The sequence below is a fragment of the Saimiri boliviensis genome, chromosome 14 (assembly GCF_048565385.1).
Source record: "Saimiri boliviensis isolate mSaiBol1 chromosome 14, mSaiBol1.pri, whole genome shotgun sequence".
Classification (NCBI taxonomy): domain Eukaryota; kingdom Metazoa; phylum Chordata; class Mammalia; order Primates; family Cebidae; genus Saimiri; species Saimiri boliviensis.
The window spans coordinates 70351690-70377383 of record NC_133462.1 but is presented as its reverse complement, the minus strand read 5'-3'; the positions used below and the strand labels follow the sequence as shown (position 1 = coordinate 70377383).

At 35.2% G+C, this 25694-nt stretch overlaps 1 long non-coding RNA gene across 1 annotated transcript in view; it reads left to right on the top strand.

The window, feature by feature from the left end:
• The window catches only part of LOC141581077 (uncharacterized), a 292842-nt gene extending 280640 nt beyond the window's left edge, over positions 1-12202 (top strand). The window contains exon 5 of the long non-coding RNA XR_012513562.1: positions 11545-12202. This is a non-coding gene — a long non-coding RNA (uncharacterized LOC141581077). The remainder of the gene's footprint in view (positions 1-11544) is intronic.
• Positions 12203-25694: the final 13492 nt, after the last annotated feature.

Genomic DNA, 25694 nt, shown 5'->3' with positions numbered 1-25694 from the left:
AATAAAGAGCTTTCATATGTTCTCACTACAGAAACTAAATATACATGAATCAATTCTTTTGAAGTTTTCCATGAATCATTTTATACCTTAAACCCTAATGGACTTAACAAAAACCCTTAAATTCGTATAATTACATTGAAGAGTTGCTCATTTAACTCAGTCTCTTCTCAAGACTTAAATGCCAGCAAAATAGCAAAAATTTTTGAAATCTTAGGTTTACCAGGTTTTGTTTTCCTTCGGTTTAGAAGAGAATCCAGTATATTTTGAGTCTCTTCTGAAAAAAAACCTAAGCCAAATGCTTCTTTTTTCTATTTTGATCATTTTAAGAGACCATTTTTATTAAATCACTTGTTTTATCTCAGAAAATGGGTTCTTTCTTATTTGACAAATTGACCTCAAACCATCCTGCCTTTCCAAGGACGAATTTTCACTAATGCCTTATCAGAAGTAAATGATTAATTACTCTAAGAAAGCCACATACTTTCCAAAAAATACTCTGAAAACAAAAATCGTGCAACCTCTTTAGTCTTGTTAAGTTTTTTTCTCAGAAATTGAATTTTGTTTTGTTTGTTGACATAGGACTGAAAACATCACCTAAAATACTATGAGTGATCTGGAAATACATATATGTAGAACATGTACCTAAGTAAATTAAATAGGCCTCCGTCATTATCTAGTAAAGTTTTCTACCCAATGTGGGAATACAGAGGATTTCTAAAAGGTAACTATTCAATTTTGCTTTCTTCCATTTATCTTTTAAGTTGATTACAGATAGATAGATAGATAGATAGATAGACAGACAGACAGACAGACAGATAACAGATGATAGATAGATAGAGGTAGATAGATCATAGATAGATAACAGGTAGATTCTGACAGAAAGCACAGATGTCCAAATCAGAGAACAGACTGCTACTCACAGAGCATCTTAGCATATGTTTTCTACTCCCCCGTAGGCAACAAATTGAGAGAAAATGTTCACTTGAACATTTATTAGGGTTGGACCAGAGGAGAGAAGCTCTGAAAATATGAGATTCAAAGTTTATACAGATTGCTTAACATATCGGCCTAACCTCCCTTCCAAAAAAGAAAGTCCTTCACTCTGGACTATAAACAAATTTTCCTGGGTGGGGTGGAAGGAGGAAGTTTCTTACTAACTTGGAATGTAAGCAAGTGGCTCCAGGGTAGATGTTTTTAAAACTTGTACAATATACACCATATCTTCCTCCCAAGACATGTTTTCTGTTGAGTCATCCTGGAACCAAGTTCACCAGTGTTCTTTGCTCACAAAGCCTGGACCATACAGAAACATGGACATATTCATGGAGCTCCAAACACTGTCTTTCTATTCATTTATCCAACCAAAGTCTCTTGAGTTCTTTATAGATCGTCTTCTGCACTCAAACACATTACACATATTAAAGTTTAAAAAAGAAATTTAAAATGCCCATTGTCCTTGGTTATCCACAATATATAGTTTGCATACCTGCAGTGGCAAAGTATTTACTGCTTCATAATGCAGTTAATTATATTTTTGAGATGTTCACATTGCTAACAAATTCTTAGAGTATACTTAAGTCCGATTCTTTGTAATTTTAACTTTTTTTCATTTTAGACCCTCTAGAATAATGTGAAAGAATCAAATCTAGTGTAATTGATAGTTTTTTAACTAATAAATTTTATTTAACTGTTTCTTATTAAACGTAATTTCTGAACATCTCACCATCCTGGTTATTTAACCCAATATATGCTCTGGTTTGCCAATGATCCACTTAGAATATGTTTCTTAAAAAATATTCTAGGATGGGCATGGTGGCTCAGCACTTTGGGAGGCCAAGGTGGGCAGATCACACGCGGTCAGGAGTTCGAGACTAGCCTGGCCAACATGGTAAAACCCTGTCTCCACTAAAAATACAAAAATTAGCTGGGCGTAGTGGCAGGCTCCTGCAGTCCCAACTACTTGGGAGGCTGAGGCGGGAGAATAGCTTGAACCCAGAAGGCAGAGGTTGCAATGAGCTGAGATCATGCCACTACACTCTAGCCTGAGCAACAAAGAGCAACACTTTGTCTCCAAAAAAAAAAAAGAAAGAAAAATTCTAGATATTTTTACCAGTCCAGGATGCAGAATGAAACTACTACCTTTTTTTGTCTGTATGTGGCACATCTATCTTGGTAGCCTATCACACTATTTAATTGCCTTTAAAAGCTGTCTTTTCTATATCTAAATAAGTTATTTATGAGGAATCCTGGCTTCATACATAAATGTTACTTAATAATCATTGTGAAATAGTAAAAATTATTATTAAAGATTTTATTCTGCTAAAGTTACTCTTAATTATATTCACCAACATTCAAATAAAGCTTTGCACTTTAAGGAAAATCACTAATGCAGAGAAGAGAGAAGAGTGAAAAGGTTCAAGGAGTTGGAAATTTAGATAGATTTAAAAGTGTTCAGGAATCTGTCATCCTAATGTTGACCTTAATTTCAAATTACTTATCCCTTTAAAATTAAAGAAAGGTTTTAGAAAATTTCTTTAATAATTTAGTTTGTTGATGTTGTTGCTTTTTAATTCAGAAATTCTATTTACTTTTTTCTAGCCTTTTCTCCCTCCTCACCGACTTTCCCATTATAAGAAGTAGACAATGTGGGAAAATCGAAGGTCCACATTTGATGGGAATTCCTAACAATTTTGCAAGGGGACACAAATCACATTAGAAAAAAATCTCTCAGTCCAAGCAACAAAAAGCAAGAATGTGTGAAAATATGATAACTTGGAATTAAAATGTGGAAATCACAGATGTTCTAAGGCTGTTTGTGTTTAGCCACGACAACATGAAATTGATTCAGAAAACATTTTTCATTTTTTTATCCTAGCCTGGCTTTCTCCCACTCTCTAGTGCTAAGCCCGTATATCTCTGTGCTGTCTTATGTGTGTTCAGAGAATGCAAGCTTATTTGAACACTTGGCCTGAACAAACCAAAGCAAGGAGGACAAATAGACCTGATGGAAATTCACACATGATCTTCCAATTCCAAAGTGAATTGTTTTTGAGTTATTCCTTCCCCTGGCCCAAGTAATTTGGGAGTTGATTAAATGCAGATTTGTTTTCAAATAAAAACATTACCTTTTTGAAGCTCTTTTGAGACATAGGAGATAATAGAAGCCTGATTCTTGCTAGTTCAGTGTATTCACCTCTGGAAATTCTGTAAAAAATTTCGTCTCTCAGTTCACATCCCTTCTCCTCCATGCAGCCTTTGCTAATCAAACCAGTCGACCTTGAAATCTCTATCTGGCCTTCTCTTGTCCTAAGTGTCTGGATGTGTTAAATGTTCACGTTTTGCTTTATTCCTCTAATACAAAAGATTCTTAAAGACAAGAACCTTCGTTTATGCATTTTCTGTATCTTTCGTTATGCTTAAAACTTAAGGGCTGCTCAATAATTACTTCCTAGTTTATTATTATTACTACTTACGGGGGCACCCTTTCTGTTCAACATGGTAGTAGTGCGACATCGCTGTGGATGTTTGGGAAATGACAGCAGCAGCTAGACCAACTGAAGTCCTGAAATCAGGGCTGGGAATGGCCATAGCGGGAAAGGAAAGGCTTTTAACCAAGCCCTCAGGCAGCTGTATTTCCTAAGAAGAGACTCATAGACAAAGCAGACAGAAATAACTTTAACTTCAGTCAGAACCATCTAGCTGTATTTTTTGTTTTAATTTTATTTTCATTTTCATAACCATGAGCAATTTAGGAAGAACTTTTGGCAGAATTCTAATCTTCAAGCCATACTAAGACCCACAGGAAGCAGCAGCCATTCTAGTGCAAAGGCAAGCCATGACACAGGCCAACACAGGGAACGATCGAAAAGCAAATACATATTGGAGCTTTGAGATGTAAGATTGCATTTTCTTTGTTAGCAGATTTACCTTTTCCTCCATGACATTTATCTTGTATTTCTGTTTATAAGGTGGAGTCTCAATACTGTGCTCAAGTCCTGTGCTTAAGAGAAGGAGCTGTGTAAAATTCTTACTTTAATTTATATTACAAATGTCTTCTACTTAATTCTAGAGGTTTTTTTTTTTTAAATTATACTTTAAGTTCTGGAATACATATGCAGAACATGCAGGTATATTACATAGCTATACATGTGTCATGGTGGTTTGCTGCACCCATCAACCTGTCATCTACATTAGATATTTCTCCTAATGCTATCCCTCTTCTAGCTCCTACTTCCCAGCAGGCCTGGTATGTGATGTTCCCCTCCCTGTGTCCACGTGTTCTCATTGTTCAACTCCCACTTATGAATGAGAACATGCGGTGTTTGGTTTTCTGTTCCTGTGTTAGTTGCTGAGAATGATGGTTTCCAGCTTCATCCATGTCCCTTCAAAGGATGACATGAACTCATCCTTTTTAATGACTGCATAGTGTTCCATGGTATATATGTGCCACATTTTCTTTATCCAGATTATCATTTATGGGCATTTGGGTTGGTTCCAAGTCTTTGCTATTGTGAATAGTGCTGCAATAAACATACATGTGCATGCGTCTTTAAAGTAGAATGATTTATAATCCTTTGGGTATATACCCAGTAATACAATTGCTGGGTCAAATGGTATTTATGGTTCTAGATCCTTGAGGAATCACCACACTGTCTTCCACAATGGTTGAACGAATTTACACTCCCACCAATAGTGTAAAAGTGTTTCTATTTCTTCACATCCTCTCCAGCATCTGTTGTTTCCTGACTTTTTAATGATTGCCATTCTACCTGGCATGAGACGGTATCTCATTGTGGTTTTGATTTGCATTTCTCTAATGACCAACGATGATTAGCCTTTTTTCATATGTCTTTTGGCTGCATAATTTCCATTACAGAGAACAATTAGAAGATTCCATTGTAAAACTGAAATTTGTTATCCTTGCTCAAACTTGTTGCAAGAGTTAGTTGATTTGGGATACAATATTGATGCAATCCTCTCACTTGCTTTTTCCCTGCTTGCGTTTTCTTCTATTTTTCCCAGACTTAAGGTCCATCATTTTCCAGTTTCCTCGTTGGGTCGTTGTTTCTCAAGGTGGCTTTCTTCTCTAGCATCCCAGACCCTCCACACATTAGCCATCCTCTCAGCAGAACCAGTCACTTCTACCTGCTTTTGCACCAACTTCTGCTCAATTTTGATTCATTCTAATCATTTCCCGCCTCATTCCCTGTCCCTAGATTGTGGAAGATAATTGCTTAACCCTGGAAATACGCCTCTAAATGCACAGACCCCCAGTGCTGTGGACCCTCTGTACCACTCGACAGTCTTTGCATCTTTCTCTAGCCATTCTCCTTTGCCATTTCTTCATTGTTAGGTTTCGAATCCTTCATGTTCCTCTTCAAGTTCCTAGATCTTTTCTCTCAGTAAATGCTACTATGTTCTATTGAAATCCGAGGCTTAAACATCTAAGTTCATTGCTTCTATGCCTATTAAATAATCATTTCCTCTGTTCCTGCCATGGCCTCACTTTTTTATTTATCCCCCACAGTTTTCAACAGAAAGGGACCCCTCTCCTTGTCAAGACTTGTCTTTCCATCTGTACACCTACCTCATTCCCTATTCCCTAAAAAACTGAGATATGTCCATTGGATATCTTCTCTATCGTTTTCCCTTCATTCACTTTGCTGATGCTTTGTGCACCATTTATAAACATGCTGGTCTCCTCTATAAAATAAAAATTCATAAAATTTGTGCTGTACGAGCTACCACCTTAAGCTTTACTTCCATTCCAATCTCAGCTTACATAAAGAACAATCTACACTGATTGTTTCCTTCTTAGCTTCCTTTTGCTCTCTGTAATTTAATTTTTTAAAAAAATTATACAAGTACCTATGTGGAAAGTGCATAAATCTTAAATGTACAGCTTGATGAATTTTCACAAACAAATCTGTACCAGCACCTGCAAAGTCCCATTTACAGCTACTTCACAATCACTAGCACTCAACATTCACCCTCTTTTAAAATCAGTTCCTTTTAATCTTTTTTAAAGTATAAAACATATGAATATAGAAAACTGAGTAAAATATAAATTTATAATTTAACATAATAATATAAAGTGAAAGATGAGTAGCTAGCATTCAGATGGAGAAATGAGATAATGTCAGCTTCCCAGAAGCAATTAAACCCTTCAACCCTTCTCACTCTACCATCCGCTTTCTAATCTCAAGCCGTGTGTGTGTGTCTGTGTGTGTGTGTGTGTGTGTGTGTATTGTGGGAGGGGACCTCAATACATTGCTTGACTTTTATAGTAATCATTTTCTGCTTAACACTGTAACTGCCTATGTATTTAACCCTAAATAATATAATTTCATTCATTCTTTATATAAATGGAATCACATACTGCATATATTGGGGGATCTGGCTCCTGTTGCTCAATAAAAATTATATTTAAAGATTTATCTTTTTTTGAGTGAAGGACTGATGTATGACATCCTTTTTCTGCATGACATCCTCTACCTACTACTTTAGGTTACCCCTAGCAATGAAGGATTTTACTGGTTACTACACTCTTACCATTTGTTACTCTCAGATTTTCTTTATAATTTTGCCAGACTAACTTGGATTTGCTTTCTTATGAAGACTCTGTTGAAGCTCTTCCTTCATGTTTTATGGGTTTTCTTTTTCTCTTTCAGTTTTTACTTATAGGTTTATCATACTTCTTTATATATTCCAAATATGACCCTTCTGCCAAATGTATGTATTATACGTATTTTTATTCTGTAGCTTGACATTTTACTTTATGCTATGCTTCCACAAACCACTTTTTCATATTTTAATGTCATAAATGTATTTATTTTTTGCTTTATGATCTACAGATTTTGTGTCTTGCTTGCAGTATCTTCTGCCTCCAGATCATGAAGATATCTCCCTGTATTATCTTCTAAAAATTTTTATATTCAGATGTATAACCTGCTTACAGCTCCCTATTACACATGTGTAACAGATTGCAACCTTTGCCACTCATATGACTATCTGATTTTACCAACATGGCTTCTGAAAGACTGTCATTTCCCCAGCTGCCCTGCAGGGCCACCTTTGTCATATACTAAGATCTGTACATGTTTGGGTCCACTTCTTAACTTTCTATTTCATTTAATCCAACTATTTCTATATTCCTGTACCAACGTCAAACTACCTTAATTACTGTGGCTCTATAAATTTCCATATCTACAAAGCAAGACTGTCTCTCACCCATACTTTCTTCTTCAAATATGACGTGTTTATTCTTGGCTGTTTGCAAAATTGGTTAGAATAATTCCTAGCTAATCTACTTGCTTGATACTTTTGATGTTAAAGTAAGTCTTCTTAAAATTATCTGTTTTTTGCTAGCATATAGAAAATGATTGTTTTTATATACTGTTAACATACCTAGCAAGCTTGATTAAATCTCTCATTAATGAACTAGAAATTTTTTAATATTTATGTACATATTATATTGTATGTGGGTAATAATAGCTTTGTTTCTTTCTTTCCAATCTTTATACTTCTTTTCCTTGCTTTACTAAAATGTTTAGGACATACAGTTCAATATAAGTCCTGATATAGGGTAGGGTATTAGTCCATTCTCACGCTGCTATAAAGAACTACCTGAGATTAGGTAATTTATGAAGAAAAGAGGTTTAATTGACTCACAGTTACACAGGCTGTACAGAAAGTATGGCTGGGGAGGCTCCAAAAAACTTACAATCATCATGAAAGGTGAAGGGGAAGCGAGCACAGCTTCACATGGCTGGTAGGAGAGAGAGAGAAAATGAAGGGGAGGTGCTATGTATGTTCAAACCACCAGATTTTATGTGAACTCTATCACAAGACAGCAGTAGGAGGATGGTGCTAAACCATTAGAAACAATCCCAGGAGCCAATTGTCTCCTATCAGGTCCTACCTCCAACATTGGGGATTACAATTCAAGATGAGATTTAGATGGGGACACAGAACCAAACCATATCAGGTAGTATGTTTTAAATCTTAAATTTGGGGGTGGTTTATTACACAGAAATACATTATGAAAGTTTTTTTTCTGTTTTTTTCAGTGTTTACTTTGGAAATTCTAATGTGCATCTTTAACTTACTTTAATCTGTTAACTTCAACATCCAACCAGGAAAATAAGAACCATAGAATACTTTAAGTCCATTTACCCACCTTTCCAAAGTATGCTGTTATTATGGTGTATTTTAATTATTTTAAAATCCAAGCAATCAGTACCATTACTGTTTTTATATAGTCAATATTAATTTAAAGTTACCTGCATAATTATAAGTCTCTCTTTTCTTAGTTTTTCTGGTAATTTGGACATCCCCTTTGAGATCATTTTCTTTTACTTGAAATATGTGCTTTCGAATTTTCCTTTGTGTAGATATGTTAATGTCAAACTTACTGTTTTTGCTCATCTAAACATGTTTATTTTACTTTGATTTTTGATGGATTTTTTTTTCTGGGCAGAGAATTCTAAATTGGTAGCTCTTTTCTTTCAGAAAATATATCATTGTAATAATTTCTAACTTATTTTTCCAAAGTCATTTATTTGTCTAGTTGTTGTTCCTTTGAAGGTAAAGAGGGCTTTTTCCCCCCTCTTATTGGTTTATAGATTTCTGTTTTCTCCTTGTCTTTAATATTTTGAAATTTCAGTAGCAAAAGAATAGATATGGGCTTTTCTTTGTTTATTGTGCTTGAGATTTATTTATCTATAGATGTGCATCTTTCTTTAGATATGAAAAGTTCTCAGCCATTATCTTAACAAATATTGTTTCTGCCCTTTGGTTCTCTCCTCTCTTTTTGGGATTCTGATTAAGCTTATATTATGATTTCTCACCTTATTTTACTCATAGTTCCACAGGTTGTACAGGAGGCTATATAGAAGAGAGTGTGTTTCTGTTTTCTAAAACATCAGTGCTGTTTTCGAAAACATTTTGTCTGACCTACCTTTCAGTTCACCAATTCTTTCTTTTGCAATGTCTATTCTCCTATTAAACTTGTCCATTTAGTTTTAAATTTTAGTTATTTTTTTAATTCTGGAAATTATATTTAAGTCTATTATGTTATTTTATAGTTGAGTTCTCTGCAGATGTATTTAATCTTTTAAAAACACTTAATTTTTTGTTTTCATCTGGTAATTTCAATATCTGAATATTTTCAAGTCTGCTTCTATTATTTTGTATCTTTATGGTGGCCACCATTTATCAAGTATAAATTCCTTGTATTCTTGTTATCTTCACTGTGTTACATGTTTTATATAAAATAATAATTTATAGAAATAATTATTGAGGCCTACAATATGTGAATATTTATCCAAATATAGTTTTTTATACAGTTAAACATATTTAATAGAAATATTAAAATAATCATTACACTTCCTCTCATTGATGAAACCATGAAAGAATGCCTTTTGTAATCAAATAATTTTTTACCATGCAAAATGTTATTTTTGTTATGACATTCATAAGTAGAGGCTATATTTCAAAACAAATTTATACAGACTTCAAAAGGCCTAAAGTCAAAGAGAAAGTGAAATATTTAAATATGATTAGTTACACTGTATGCAGCTGGCATACTCATATTCACAGTTTATAAAGTAAAAAAACTAAACTGTTCATGTCAGCTCTGAAATAGATGCATTTTCATTAATATATTCACTAGTTAGGTCTGTTCTAAGACAGGAGGAAAGATAGATAAGAGATATTTTTTAAAGAACAAACTCAATATATCAGCAGCAAATTTCAGTTAAACTAAATTGGAAACCAATGTTCTGTGTAACCAAAGTGCAAAGTCAGTTCTCCAGCTCAGAATGAAAATTAAGAGTATAAACTGAAGGCTTAAGAGAACTTCAGAGGGCATAGTGTGTGGTGATTTATTAACACATGAATATTAAAATACAATTATGAAATTTTTGATTTAAAAACAACACAATTTTGATTTAGTCATTAAAACATATGCAGAGGCATCAAAGGCAAGTAACAATACTACCTGAAGTTATTCAGAGGAACTGTGAAGATGTAGCACTGACCTCTAAGGTGTCTTTCTAAAATCCCTTCTGATGGAAAGCTTACAGAACACTATCTGCCAAAACACTGGAAGCACCAGTTTGATATTTAGACACAATGCTGAGTAATATAGTCACTGTTGTGATATGTTTTCATCTGGGAAAATGGAGAGGAGTTCCTGCCAGACTGCTGGATCTCTTACAGTTTGGGATCACTTCAAATCAAGGTCCAAAGGTTTTCATTTTCCTTTTCCCTTTTTTTTTTTTTTTTTTTTTAAGAGATGGGAGTCTCACTTTTTCACCCAGGCTGGAGTTCAGTGGTGCCATTATAGCTCACTGCAGCCTCGAACTCCTGGGCTCAAGCAATCATCCCACTTCAGCTTCCTGAGTAGATAGGACCACAAGTGTGATCCACCACAGATGATTACTATTATTATTATTATTTCGTGGAGATGAAGACTTACTATGTTGCCAAAACAGATCTCTTAATTCCTAGCTTCAAGCAATCCTTCCATCCTCCCACCTCAGCCTCCCCAAATGCTAGGATCACAGGCATGAACCACTGTATTTGGCCCTCCAAAGGATTTTAAATGATTCATGGAAATATTCAGTTAACTCTTACCTTACCCTAAGGTTATAGTCCTTTGATTCTTCTTTGTGGGTGGGTGGGTGGAAGGTGTCTTCTGCTTTTCTCTCCTTATCACCTGGTGAGGCTATCAAGACTAAAAATAAAATGATCAGGTTCTGCAAATGCTCTCAGAATAAACTAACTTAAGTATTCATTTCTGTAGTTATTTTTTTCTTCACTTTGGACTAACATTTCCTTACCTGGCCTCTTGAATTATTTTTAAAAATGTCCAGATGTTTTTGAACACATATTTTTATTCCCAGTGAAAGAAATAAACCAAATGGCTTACTATTATTCACTCTTCATGATAGGTGATATACTCATTTCTAAGTCTAAATTTGATATTGACAAATTGCCCTGCAAAGTGAATGTACAAGTTTACACTCTCATTAGTAATGTATGAAAGTGATTCTTTGTCCTCATCCTCATCTATATGGGATATTATCACACTTTTGAATCTTTGATAACCTAATAATTTCATGTAGTTTTAAATTTTAATTTATTTTATTATGAGTAAGAGTGAGCATTTTTATTTAAGAGAAATTTGAATTTCTTTTTTAATATTTTAATATTCTCTCAGTTTGTATCATGTGCTCATTCTTCTTTTTGGTTGATGATCATTTTGATTTGTAAGAGTTATTTTTTACAAGGTAAGTTGCATATTTTTTGTAAGTTGTTGTTATGGTTTGTATGTGGTTTGTCTCTGCCAAAGCTAATGTTGAAATTTAGTTACCAATGTAATGGCCTTGGAACGTGGGGCATTTTAGAAGATAGTTAGGTCATTAAGATAGGTTAATGTCTTTCTCACAGTACTGGGTTAGTTCTTGCAAGACTGGATTCGTTCCCTTGAGAGTAGCTCGTTATAAAGCTAGGTTGCCCCTTGTGTTCCCTTTCGCACAGGCTCCCAGCCACGTGATGCTATCTGCCATATTATGATGCAGCATGAGACCATCGCCAGATGCAGCCACCCAGTATGGAAACTTCTCAATCTCCAGAACTGTGAGCCAAACTTCTTTATTAAAATAAATTATCTAGTCCCAGGTACTCTTTTATAGCAACAGAAAATGAACTAAGATAGTTGTTATGTTTACTGTTGTATCATCTGTCTTCTGATTTTCTTTATGATAGTTTGGAAGGATAAACTGTCTTTTTTGTAGCTGAATTTATCAATGTGATTTTTTTAGTCTTTGCGTCTCACACATAAAGTTCTTTTATACTCTGAAATTACAAACTGATTTATTTCTCCATTACTTTTATGATTTTATATTTTTTACAGTTGACTCTTCAATTTTCTTGAATTTAGTTTCAGCGATAAAATGTGAATCCATTATTGTCTAACTGGTTTCCCCATTGTCTAAGCACCATTTATTGAATTATCCATCTTTTCCCCCAAAGATGTATGACATATATTATATGATGCCACCTTTATTATGTAAAATCCTTAAGTATTTCTATCTATTTCTGGATGTCCTAGTTTGTTCCATTTACATGTCTGTCTGCTTATGTGCCAACACTGCCTCATATTACTGTTAAACATTTTAATCATTTAAAAATACCTTTTGTGCTATTCTTTTATCAAAAATACTCTTCTGAATTTTCCTTTTAAAATTTTCCATATGAACTTTAAAACTAATTCCACAGAAAAATTCCTTGTTATTTTTATTGGAATCAAGTTTTATTTATAGATTAATTTTGAGAGAATTTATCATTTTATGATGTTAGATTTTCCTATTCAAAAATATGATATGCTTTTCTATTTGTCTAAGACTTCCTTTCTCTACTGGTAGCATTTTAACATTTTCTTCATGGAGATTTTATGTGTTTCTTGTTAAGTATATTCTTTACTACGTTTCTCTTAAAGAGACTTTTTTTCTTAAAGGGACTACATATTATAACAATTAAAGCCATAGCCTATGGATTAAGACTCCCTAAATTTAAATTATGGTTCTAAAACTTACTAGCTGTAGAAATATGAGCAAGTTAATTAAATGCTTTGCCTCCATTTCTTCATTTGTACTACAAACCTGTGAAAGCTCTCAGAAGAATGCCTAGTGCATAATAAGCATTCATTATTAACTCATAGTTGCTATTGTAGATGATTGTCTTTTTTCCATAAATCTTCCAACTTTTTATTGTTTATATAAATAAAAACTATTGGTATCTGGATATACTTATTTTGTATCTAGTCAGCTTATTAAATTCTCATTGTTTGGCAATCATTCTCCCAGCCAATTTTCTAAGTACTGTATATAATCAGATGTGTTTCAAATAATGGTATTTTATTTCCTTCTTTCTAATTTTTATATTCCATTTTTTTCTCATTATTTACATTGGCTAGCATTTACAGAAAGATACTTAAAACTTTAAAAGATATAAATAATAATTACAATCTTTCTTCTCTTTGATTCTAAGACTGTAGTTTCTCGTAGTTACCTGCTCATAGTTCTGAGCAGACTTTTTTCATATCCTTTGCTGGATTTTCTTCCTATAGATGTCCTTATATCTAGAAACTCTTGTTTCTAGATATTTTCTTTGTCCATGACTGCTCACTGTACACATCATCCCAGAATAATTCCTCAATTAATACTCAAATTATAATGACTCACAAAATTACATATCCATCCTATATATATTTCCTGCAACTCTAAGTCCATATATTCACTTCCCATTGGGTTTTTCCATCAGAATATCTCAGAAATACTTAATAGCAACATGTTCAAAATGGAACTCAGTTTTATTGACCCTCCTATACTCTCTCTCTCTCTCTCTCTCTCTCTCTGCTTTATGGTAACCACATAAATAAAGTAACTAGAGCTAACACAGGCCTTATTCTCAATTCATTCCTCTTGCTGTATCTTAAGCCCATTAAACACTAAGTCTTGTGGAATATCTCTCAAGATCATTGCTTCTACTCTAGCTGAAGTTTCTGATTATCTTTCATAGATAATCTATTGTCACAGTCATATAACTGACTTCCTGATAGGGTGACCAACTATCTTGGTTTCCCTACGATTGGCAGTTTTCCCAGAATGCATGGCTTTTATTAATGAAACCAGAAAAGTTTTACACAAAACAAGATGACTTTGTCACCCAGCATCCTGGCCTCCAGCATCACCCAACTTCTAGTAATTGGAAGTCAGATGTATGTTATGGAACTTCCCCCCTCAAAAAGTGTACAGGCATGCAAGTTTTGCATTTAATTATAGAAATTTAACAGATGATCTGAATCTATAGGTCAGTTGATCACAGGTTTGAAATATTTAAATTTTAGTTTTTAATCTTCTGTATGGCTTTCAGAATGATCTATTTAAAACCACAAATTTGACAATGGTATTATTATTCTAAACATTCTCCAATGGCTCTTTCTGTTGTCTGTAAACATTAAATTCTACAGAATATGTAAAATATACTTTGTGATCCAAGAGTTGCTTTCATTTATCATTGTATCTCCAAGAGTTTTCTCATACCTTCATTATTGTCCTAGTGAATGACTGACAGTTTCCTGAAGGTGCCGTGTTGCTCCTTTATATGATATACAATGCCTCTTTGACCATCGCCATATCTGCCTAAGAATACTCACTCTGTTTTAGGAAACTCATTCAAGGATCTTCTTTTCTTTGAAACATTTTCCTCCCAAATCATTTCAAACAATTTGTCCTGCCTTTTTCTGTCTTACGACTGGAGCTGATGCACACTTCTAACACTTGACACGTACTGAAATTGTCTTTTACAACCCATTCTCTGCAAATACACCAAGTTTGAAGAACAGACGCAGTATAGTATCTTACCCTACTTTATATCCTTAACATTTAGCACAATGCCTGGCACATTCTAGATTATCAATAAATGATTGTTAAATGAATTAATGAATAAATGTGGCAGGAATACAAGAATCGCCTTACTATTCATGGTTAGATCATTAACAGTGATAATTTACATCTCATTGCTTAAAATTGTGTGTACTTTTAATAAAGATTGCGTAAATTAACAAAATGTCACCATTACCAATTTTCTCATTAAAATAGGGGTACGTGACACTGTTATTAGAATTCTACATAGTAGGAATAAAAAATGCAATACTGAACTATTGCTGCTTTATACATTGCAGCTGAGCCTTCCCTAGAGAAGTCTAATATGACACTGGCTCAGAAAGCCAATATAACGTAGTTTGCAAGAGAGACTAGGAAATATCATAGCAAGTAACAAGAAAGTAATTTCCAGTACCAAAGAATTATATTATACAGGCATATAAAATTCATCTTTGCAATAATCTGCTGACTTTCCCTTTTGTTCAAAATTCAAGCCCTTAAAAATTGTTCACAGAGTGTTTTTAACATTTTGAAGCCTGCTTTTTAGACCATTTTAAAAGCAAAGTAAACACGTATGAGTGAAGGTATCTAATTTTGTACATGTTTTTAATAAAAATTACACTACCTTAATTAGGCCTATGATTTCCAATGCGTTTCAATGCGCAATTAATCAAATACAAATAAGACTAAATTTGCAACCATTTTAACATGCAATTAATCAAATGCAAATAAAACTAAATTTGCAACCATTGAATTTTGCTGAGCTCCGAGTGTACTTTGCAGTTTCATTCAGGTGAGTGCTGGTATGCTACATGATTGAGCTCTCTACACTGTGTTCCTCTTTGTTGTTTGTCTACATCTATAACATTCTAACGAAGGAAGTTGGAAGGTAAATTAGCTAATGAACAGTTCAGTTTTGTTCCATGATGAGACATGTCTAGCTTCCGGTGAGGGTTGGTAATGCAGAGGATGAGGACTTGAATGTGCATAGCAGTCACTGGAAAATAGTCACTGCCTATCAGAATGGGAAGCAAATGAGAAATTGGTGTTCTCAAAAAAAGTTGAGAAGAAATAAGCTACTATTTGTCAAATAGAAGTCAGCAAGATACAGATTAAGAAATTCAATTAAAGAGGTCACAGATTAAGACGCAAAAAGACATTTGGGATCAAAGACACAAAAAGTTCTGATAGGTAAAAGGGTGATTATGCTGTAAGAATAAATTATTATCTGGAATGTCAATGGACTGAACTTCAATCTTTACTTTCTGCTACGCTCCACAAGTTCGAGAGTCAGAGGGAAAGCGTTCAAACTCCACAGTCCACTTAGCATTAACGCCCTCTCTCCAAGTTGGGGCAGGCTTCAAGCTGGCAGCCTGTAGTGGGAAAGGGGACATGGGTGGCTTTACCTCCTTCTCTTCCTGCTCACCTCATTCTGCATTTTCTAGTTCTTTTCTTCTTTTCAATATTGTTGTAAGAGAAGGGAAATGAGGACAAGGAATAAGCCGATTTTTACTGAGCTGTATGGCTTCATGCTCGCTCGCTCTCTCTTTCTGTCTGGCAGCTGGTTAAAATGTTGACCTGGGAGATAGGTTTGTTAACTCCTTCTTATGTGTGGCTTTGTGGGCTATTTGGGGTTTTGCTCTTCTGCTGACTCACCTCCAATCGTACATCCCATCTGATGATACATCTCTAACCTCTGTCTGCTGAATTTGGCTCACCTCACCTGTCAACCATTTGGTTCAAGAACCATTCAGACTCTCTCCCCCATGACACTGCCATTTTCTACAGGAAAACACTTAAGGCTTCCTGACAAACTGTGAGAAGCAGACTGAATCTCATGCTGCAATACCATTGTCCACCAACAGAGCATTTGGCTGGTAGAAAACAGACTCCGATCTCCTAATTAAGCTTTCTCTTGCATACATCAGACAACAGTCTTCTCTCAGTGGCAAGAAACATTTACCATGAATCTCTGAATATATCCATTGAGGTCTTTCTTTATATGTTTGGAGGAAAAGGTAGTATCCACCATGTTTCTTTCACTTGCCGACGATGACGACTCCAGCACAGCATCTGCTCTCTCTGACGAGGTCTACACTAACATTCTTCTGAAATCTTTTCTCTGTTCCATGTTTACATTCTTGAATTTGTTGAGTGTTTCAGGAAAATAAAACAGGTCCTTGGAGTCATTTTCTTTGTAATTTTTTATGCATTGACAGAGGTGATCCAACTTACACTCACTCTGGTGTCCTGATAGTTATCAAAAAGGGTTACATTCTAAATTGCTACTTCGTATCATTCTGTAGCCAGCAGTTCTAAACCCTGACCACAAATGAGAATCACCAGCAAAGCTTTTTAAAAGTGTGGATGCCTGATACTCCTTTTCTCAGGCTGAAATTCTGATTTAATTGGGCTGGTTGAATATTTGTATTATTTTAACAGCTCAAATAATAATTTTAATGTGCAACAAGGGCTGAGAACAATTAATACAAACAAATGGTGACTTATTGCTTCAACCAACATCTTTGGATGGAATAGTTTGTACTAAAATTTTTCTGTGTTTATAGACACAGCCTAATCACTCTAAAAACTGTTCCTAATAATAAATTAGTTTAAAAAATACATCCCGAGTTCTCATAAGAACTCATTGTGACTATTTATAGAAGGATTCATTTTTGTGCCAAATTGAAACTCATTTGGTTGATATATTTTAAACTATCTTCATTTAAACACAGTTGAAATCACGCTTTAGTTGTCCATCAGTTGTGTGTGTGTGTATATATATATATACCTATTAGTGTTCCCATATATGAATATTTCTTCTCTGTTGAATAGCTAATGCATATACATTTTCTTATGATTCTTATCCATGTATAGCTTTATAGAAAAGAAACCAGGAACAGGGGTAAAGCTGAAGAAAATAATCATTTCTCTTGAGGGAAAAAAGGCAATCCCATCTGAAGAAAAAATAACACATGAAATAATTGAAAAAAGCACATTTCCATCAATTCTGTCACGTTTAAGATGAATTTTCCAAAGAGAGTAAGATGGTCTCCTGACATTCTTATTCCAGGAAGTCTTTCAGATTTTCCAGAAAGTCTTTCCTACATTTAAAATTAAATGGTTCCCATGTACAGAGCTGAGACTGGTTGTCTAGTATTATCCCACCTTAAGTGCCAAGTGCCTTTAATGTCCAATTTTAACTTTAAGAGGAAATAAAATCCATCGATTATTTTTCCCAGCAGGGCTGATAACTCTCAAACATCATTAAAATTGAAAAAATAAGTTTAATAAGCCTGTTTCTCTGCTCCCTGGAGCTAAAAACTTCAAAATTTTATCCCTCAAATTCTACATTTAGGGATTTATTCTACAGATGTTATCAGGCTTATAAACAAGTGTGTGTGTGTGTGTGTGTGTGTGCACGTGCACGTGTGTGTGTGCATGCACACATGCATGCATGTGTGTGCCGACACACAAACTGATTTATTAAAACATTTTCAGAATAACAAAGAATGTGAAACAAACTAAATATCAATGAGAAAACAGTTAAATGAGTGATAGTAAAGCTGTTAAACACATTGACATTAATCTATGTATACTGATAAGGAAAAATTTGTAAGACACATTGTTAAGTTTACAATGAAAGAAGTATATTCAATATATTTAATGTGTAGGTCAAAAATATATAAGGAGTATATAAATATGTTTCTGTGCAGATATAAAATTTCTGGAAGAATAAGCAAAAAAACGTTAACAATAGCTTCCCTAAGGAGTTTGTCTATCATATGGTCTGCGAAGGATACTTACTTTTCACTAAACTGTTTGAATTGTTTATCATGTACATGATGCAACTCTTTTTTTAAAAAAAAAGTTGCTCTATTACAGTATTAGTAGCAAATGGATTTTAGCTACTCATAATAACTTATTTTCCTCTGGAACTAATTTACCTTGCATAGCTGAAACTTTGTATCCTTTTACCAACACCTCACTATTTTCCCTTCCCCTTAACTCCTGACAACTACCATTATACTTGATGCTTCTATGTATTTGACTGGTTTAGATTCTACATCTAAAATGAAATGATGCAGTATTTTATTTTCTATGTCTGGCTTATTTTACTTAAGATCATGTCTTCCAGATTCATTCATGTTGTCAGAAATAGCAAGATTTCCTTGTTGTGGTTGAATAGCATTCCATTTTATATACATCCCATTTTATTTGTCCATTCATACATCAATGAATACTTAAGTTGTTTCTATATTTCAGCTATTGTGAATAATGCTGCAATTAACATGGAGGACAGATATCTCTTTGGCATACTGATTTCAAATCCTTTGAACATATACAGAAATGGGATTAATATATCAAATAGTAATTCTATCTTTAATTTCTTTAAGAAATTTCATATTGGTTTCCATAGAGACTGTACCAATTTAATTTTTTGCCAACAATGTACAGGGTTCCTTTGTCTCCACTTACCAATACTTATGTCCTTTTTTTTTTTTTTTTTTTTTTTGATAATAGTCATCTTAACAGGTGAAAAGCGATATCTCATTGTTGTTTTGATTTGTATTTCCCTAATGATTAGTGATGCTGAGCACCTTTTTCTATACCTGTTGGTAATTTGTATGTCTTCTTTGGAGAAATGTCTATTCAGAACCCTTGAGCATTTTAAATCAGGTTATTTTATTTTTTGCTATTGAGTTATAAGTTACATATTTTGGATATTAACCCTTTATTGGATATATGATCTGCAGATATTTTCTCCCTTTGCATATATTGACTTGGCATTTTGTTGTGAAGAAGATTTTTAATTTGATGTAATTCCTCTTGTCTATTTTTTTTTTTTTTTTTTTGCTTTTGTTCTCTCTGCTTCTGGGCTCGTAGCCAAGAAATCATTGACTAGGTCAAGGTCTGGAAGCTTTTCCCTGTGTTTTCTTCTAAGAGTATTATCACTTCAGGTTTTACATGTAAGTTTTAATTTCATCTTGCATGATTTTTGTATATGGCATGAGATAATTTTTAATTTATTATTTTGCATGTACATCACTTATCGAGGATACCATCTTTTCCCCATTTTATCTTTTTGGCACCTGTACTGAGGATCAGCCAACCATATATGCATGAAAGTATCTTGGAGCTATTTTGTTCCATTGACCTCTATGTATATTTTTATGCCAGTCCCACATTCTGATGCTTGCTATAGCTTTATAACGTGCTTTCAAATCAGGGAATATGATGCGTCCAGTTTGTTCTTTTTTTCCAAATTGCTTTCCCTGTCCAGGGTCATTTTGTGGTTCCAAGTAAATTTTAGGATTGTTTTATTTCTGTAAAAAAATGACACTGGGATTTTGATAGAAATTATATTGAATCTGTAGATTGTTTTGAGAAGTATGGACATTTTAACAATCTTGATTTTTCTAGTGTATGAACACAAAATGTGTTTCTAATTATTTGTGTCTTTTTACATTTCTTTTACCAATATTTTGTAATTTTCAGCCTATAAGTCTTTCATATTTTTGGTCAGATTTATTTCTGCCTTTATGAGAAATGAGATTTAAGTGAATAATTCAAATAGAAATAAAAGACCACGTATAGAAAAATGATAAATTCACTCCACGAAATGCTTTGACACTTTCTCTCTTGTCTTTTTCCCCCCTTGCTTTTTCATTTCTTCATCCTTGCCTTTTTTAATCTTTTTTTTTTCTGGCAAAGCTTTGTCTGGAGTGATGACCAAGCTGCCACAGCCAAAATGGTTCTCAATGACTGAGCTAGATTCAGAATTGGAACAAAAATAGGAAGGGAAGATGAAGACAAGAGCTAAGGAGCTGGGCATGTTCTCAAAAAGAAGAGAGGAGGAACACAGCATGAAGGCAGCAAGATCAGCGTGCGTGTAGTCAGCAGAGTTAGGATGGCTGGATTGCAATTGTGTGTACAGGCCCGGTGATTATTGGGGTGGGTAAATCTTAGGATAGGTTATGCAAATAAGGATGAATTCACCCTTTCTCTCGCTGTTCTTCATTGTTTTGTTCCTGTACTTATTCCTTCATTTCTTTCTTTTCTTCTCTTATTCTATTTTCTTCATGAAGATATCGATAAACATGATGAAGGTTTAAAATATTTAGGTGCAGAAAGTATCTGTCATTTCCATACCTTGTGATTTTTTTTCATCTCAAGTGGTTATTGCTTTTGAGGGAATGTGTTCTCTTTCCGGGTCCACAAAGGGGTGTAGTTCTAAGGGCAAGAGCTTCCTAGCACCATGCCCTGCTCCCATCTCTCTTTATCCAGGAGATTTGGTCTCTGTTTTAATTTTTGCAGGCGTGAGAAGAATCAAAAGTCAATCACTCCAGTGGAAGTTCTGAGGAATTCCTTTCATTGGCTAGGGGTCTTGGAGAAGGTGGGGGTTCCTCCCGGGTTAAAAGTCCCCTTCTTCCACACCCCTTTGGACTCCAAGTTTGGGTCCCCTTCCATGAACACTCCCTTCATGGAAGCCGTCTTTCTCTCTCCTGGATTTTGCCTCTGGAGTCCCCTTTCACACACACTTGTGAAAGCCTGTCTTTCCCTCCTAAACTCCATCTCTCTCAATTCCCTTCCACTCAGTGTGGAGGCTGCTTTCCTCTCCTGGATTCCATCTTTCTGGATTCTCTCACTCAGTGTGAGAGGAGCTTTCTTTCTCTGGTTTTCCCCCTTCTGGGAACCCTTCTCACCTGTGTGAGAGTGGCTTTTTCTCTCACTCAGTGTGAGAGTGAGCTCTTTCTTTCTCTCTTCTTCTCCTTTTTCTCTTTCTCTATCTAGATAAATCACTTTTCTGCCAAAGTTTTTTGAGTCTGGTATTTACTTTACGAGCACACCTGCCATGGTCCCCTCTCTTGTTCTTGAAAGAGCGGGAGACCAAGAATCTTAGAGAAACGTCCTCCTGGGGGAGCTGAGGGCTCCCCTGCACCCCAAAACCCCAACACTTTGACATTGCTAAGTGCACCAGAGAAATAACAGTGAAGAAAACATGGTGGAGGTGCTTTTAGGCTAGGTGTGAGACTAGCAGGCAAACAAATCATGAGAGCTTGATGTGATATACAGCATAAAAGGTACCATGGAAATGTGATGACAGACCAAAAGGTGAATATCTGTTCATGGAAAATTTCAAGTAACAAGGAGAGGAATAGAGTTCCAAATGGCAACAAAGGGAACTCTGGGGACATCCATGTATCTAGAGGGAAGGCCCGGGTGGCTGGGGGGTTCTCAATCACTGGTGTTGAAGGCCCTGAAAAGGAGCTCAGATCTGATTTTCTAAATCAGGGCTGGCAGGGACTAGTCAGGTACAAGGGGGAGAGGAAGTACTTAACGGTTGGAGCAATCAAGTCAATTTTATCTATGGAACAGCCTCTCATAGCATTCTGATAATTACTTGGCCTCTGTCACACACCTGAACGTTATCTACAGTTTCTGTCCCAATATAACAATATTTCAGGTAGACTGCTATATATAATATCACACACTTGATAGATTATGAGTTATAGATGTAATCTCATTTGTAGTTTGAAATATTAGCTTGACCACAGTATTTATGGATTTGACATGGTAGGACCAAAAGGAGAAAAAAACCAATGAGAAGGCTATGAAAATGGTCCAGGACCACATCCCAGCCACCAAAAAAATGCTGAGGCCTTGAACTATGATGAGGGCTGTAAAGATGGAGAGAAAAGCATATGTAGCAAGCAGATGCTGGTAGACTGTCTTTGTCCATCATGGCAACAATCTATATCAAAATACTTTAGACTGGGTCATTTATAAACAGAACAAATTTATTTCTTGTATTTGTAGAGGCTTAGAAGTTCAGGATTGATGCACCTGCAGATCCAGTGTCTGGTGAGGACCTATTATTCATAAATAGTGCCTTCTAGCTCTGTACTCACATGACAGGTGGGGCAAACAAGCTTCCTCAGGCCCCTTTTATTAGGGCACTAATCCCATCCATTGGGGTGGAATCCTCATGACCTAATCACCTCCCGAAGGCCTCTCTGTTTAATATTATTACCTTGGGGTTAGATTTCAACATACGAATTTGGAGGGGGGGACATATTCACAAAATAATCATGAATCTGGTAATTATTTTGATGTGAAAATTGAAGGAAAAGAAATAAAATAATAAATATTATTATATAGGAATATCTATGACCCCATGCTATCTTAATATGTAGTAATCTCCAAGTATGAAAATTCTAAATAAATCTCAAGTCTTTATAGTTTCAACCGGCATAAATATCCTTTTATTTATAATATGCTAGGTTTGGTAGTTACTCTGGGAAACACAGACTTTTAAAAAAATGCACACTTTGAATACATCAAGTAAAGCCATTGTTACTATTTTTAAAAGCAACTTAACTTTAATGGTGAAAAGTAGAGATTGACATGAATATGCTTATATTGAGACAATGACTGCTGCCTTGAGTATGTAAAGCCTGGTCTTCACCTCATGGTCAACATCTGCAATTCTTCAGAATTAGCCATGTCACACATTCCAAGTAACCAAGCCCCAGAATTCTAAAGAATTTGGCTGAGGGTACATGTGATGCACTAGATCAGGCGTCCCCAAACTTTTTACACAGGGGGCTAGTTCACTGTCCCTCAGACCATTGGAGGGCCGCCACATACTGTGCTCCTCTCATTAACCACCAATGAAAGAGGTGCCCCTTCCTGAAGTGTGGCGGGGGTGGGGGGCGGATAAATGGCCTCAGGGGGCCGCATGTGGCCCGCGGGCCGTCGTTTGGGGATGCCTGCACTAAATTATGTCCACCCAAGATGCATATGTTGAAATCCTAACCCCAAATATGTCTGAATGTGATTTTATTTGAAAACAGCGTCCATAAAGAGATGATTTAGATAAAATGAGATCATGAAGATGAGCCCTTCTCCAATATGACTGATGTCTCTGTAAGAAGAAATTTGGGCACAAGTAGTTACAGAGAAATGACCTTGTGAAGCACAGGGAGAAGATAGCCATCTAGAGCAAGGAGAGAAGTCCTCAGAAGAAGGCCATCCTGCCAACACCTCGATCTTGGACTTTTAGCCTCCAGGGCTGTAAGAACATAAATTTCTACAGTTTAGGCCACTCAGTTTGTGGTACATTGTTACAGCAGCTCTAGCAAACAAATATAGTGCACAGCACATAGATGGTCTAGACTCATCTGGCACTCTTGCTAGTCTGACTCCGAAACCTGTGTTCTTCTTACTTTAGTCTTCAAAGAGCTTTAACTGAGCCTCTCTCTATCACCTACCCAAGAGGAGTGACTATTGGCTGAATCATCATGGCTTCCACTCTAATTAAGGGATGTGTAGTGCCAAGAGTTTTCCATCCAGTAGATGATCCGCTACTCTACACTGATTATGATCTCTTAATTTATGATGACAATGACTGGGGCAGAGACAAAGTTTCCTAAGTGCTATACTATATTAGGGGAATAAAAAGAGAATTGCAGTGTTTCAGAGCTTTGGAACTCTAGCTTCCATAGATGACTGAGGACTTACTCAAAAGCTAAGAATGGCATTTTTTGATTGCTTTACTGATAGAGAGAGAGAGAGAAAACTTTGCAATGAACTAAAGGAAGAAAGGAACTAGCTAAGTTATATATTAACTTAAACCATCAATTTGGCTAACCCTGAGATTCTTCTACTATGCGATGCATGTCATATTTCTTATATAGACACAGGATTTTTGCATTCTTTTATCATGATGTGATGATTTCGCCTGACTGTGGAAGTTTCTAAGCCGATATTAATAACAGTACAAATCAATTTATTCTATTTGTTCAGAGCTTCTAAGACTTTTCGTTTGTAATATGTGAATTTCCTATAACCTAGAATTTATAAAGCAAACCAAATGTCACCTCCATACTTCTCCCATTTTCAGAACCCTATTCTACTAGAATAATTATTTTATAATAGTTTTTAAAGAATTATTAGGCAAATCACTTTACAGAGATATTTATGAAAGACTTTTTTACTTGGTTTGGGTGAACATCTACTTTCTCATTAAAGAATGCAATGTTAAAGGAAATTATACTTTCATCATACCTTATCAATTTCTTACCATGTTTGATCTATGACAGTGTCCTTGTCCTGTGAAGAATTCATATATTTTTATCTCCATTTCTCAATAATAAAGTTAAAATTTTAAGTATCTCTTTTATAAAGGATATTTGAGATTGTCACTAAATATCTTTCTGTTCCTTCCTTTTCATGCTCAATACCTGGTCCAGAATCTTATCACCCATTTCTAGATTGTTGCTATAGTTCTGCAAGCTGTTCCTTTGCCTTGAGTGGCTTCCCCAATCCAATTCATCCTACACATTGTTGCCAGATTCATACTTCTAAACTAGATCTTTGTGTTAACTTCCCCATGCAGAAAGCACCCATAGTTTCCCATTAGCTAGCTACAAGATAAAGTGTACATTGCTAAGTTATCCAAAATCTGGCACCACCAAACCTTTCAAACTTTCTAGCCTTAACTTGTAACACTCCCCCATTCTGAGCTAGCCAGACTGGTTTCCTGAACTCCTACAGAACTCACTTTCTATAATATTTATTCTTATAATCAGTCAAACATAGTTTTTAGTCATCAGATCAGTTGTCATCCAAGTGCTTTAGCTAGAGGCCCAAGCATCTTAAACGTTCCTTATTAAGTAATATTGTCAGTTTCTTGACAGTATAGTCAATGCTGTTTGCTTCTTTGTATACCTCACAAAGATTAATGCAAATAAGTTTCTAGGGCTTTCAAGAGACATGTTTACATTCCCTTCAGAGGATACAAAGGTGCATAAGACATGTTTCCTGCCCTCAGACAGTTCACTTCTAGAAGGGAGATAGAGAAATGAAAAGATAAATATGTAATGTGAAAGTTCTAGTCTAGAGGTATAAACAAAGGACAGTGAAAGCAAAAGTGTGTGTGAGGAGCCAGTGTTGGGAGTGGGGAGGTGGTTTTCATAAGACAATTACTGAATTATATTTGAATAGACCTTGAAAGAGAAATCTATTTTTTTTTCTAGCCAGAAAGGAAGATTTGAAATCAGAATTTCAGTGTTCTCACTTTTATACATCGGTACATCTTAGAAAATAATCACTGGAAAAGTTTGAGCAGTTTATTACTTGCTCCTACAGGAAACCTTCAGATTCCTCTGTTATAAAAGAATGTTTATGTCAATTTCTCAAGTCAGTCCACTTTTACCTCAATTTGGTTGGTGGAAT